Genomic DNA, 671 nt, shown 5'->3' on the forward strand with positions numbered 1-671 from the left:
AGGATTTTTTTTTTACTTGCTTTGTTGTTGTATATGCATATGTATGCTGTAAACCGCTTTGATCGTAGGAAAAGTGGTATACAAATAAATCATATTATTATTATTATTATTATTATTATTATTATTATTATTATTATTACCTTGGCGGGAAAGTCCTCGACCACGGTCTCCAGGTCGCGGCAACGCTGCGCCAAAGGCTTGTTGAGGCAGTCTGCTTTCAAGCTGGCCTGTTTGTTGTTTGTAAATAAAAATAAACAGGTCGTTAAAATAATTTTGAATTTAAAAAATAAATAAAAAGATGGTAATTTAAAGAAATTATACATATAAAATATTATAAGAAATATATATATGTGTGTGTGTGAGTATGTGTTGTATACAAAATAATATTATATTAAATATGTGTGTGAGTGAATAAAAATAATATTATATTAAATATGTGTACAGTGGTGCCTCGGGTTACGAAATTAATTCGTAACGCGGCCGCTTTCGTAACCCGAAAAGCCTTCGTAAGCCGAATTGCCATAGGCGCTAATGGGGAAAAGCCGCGATTCCGTGCGAAAAAGCCGAAAAAAGCACCAAAAGGTTTTTCGTAACCCGAAAAAACATTCGTAACCCGAAACAATAATTCCCTATGGGATTTTTTCGTATCCCGAAAATTTCGTAACCTGGGT

The 671-nt window shown here is 33.5% G+C and overlaps 2 protein-coding genes across 5 annotated transcripts in view; one reads left to right on the plus strand and one right to left on the minus strand.

Annotated features, from left to right (window-relative positions):
• The window catches only part of LOC121936343 (sphingomyelin phosphodiesterase 4-like), a 13,927-nt gene extending 13,704 nt beyond the window's left edge, over positions 1-223 (minus strand). For both annotated transcript variants that reach the window (XM_042478517.1, XM_042478516.1), the window contains exon 1: positions 141-223. The gene's annotated coding sequence lies outside the window, so the exon portion shown is untranslated. The remainder of the gene's footprint in view (positions 1-140) is intronic.
• SPECC1L (sperm antigen with calponin homology and coiled-coil domains 1 like) overlaps positions 1-671 on the plus strand; it is a 116,812-nt gene that overhangs the window by 104,583 nt on the left and 11,558 nt on the right. The window lies entirely within an intron of this gene.

Source organism: Sceloporus undulatus, chromosome 7 (assembly GCF_019175285.1).
Source record: "Sceloporus undulatus isolate JIND9_A2432 ecotype Alabama chromosome 7, SceUnd_v1.1, whole genome shotgun sequence".
In the NCBI taxonomy this organism is placed as follows: domain Eukaryota; kingdom Metazoa; phylum Chordata; class Lepidosauria; order Squamata; family Phrynosomatidae; genus Sceloporus; species Sceloporus undulatus.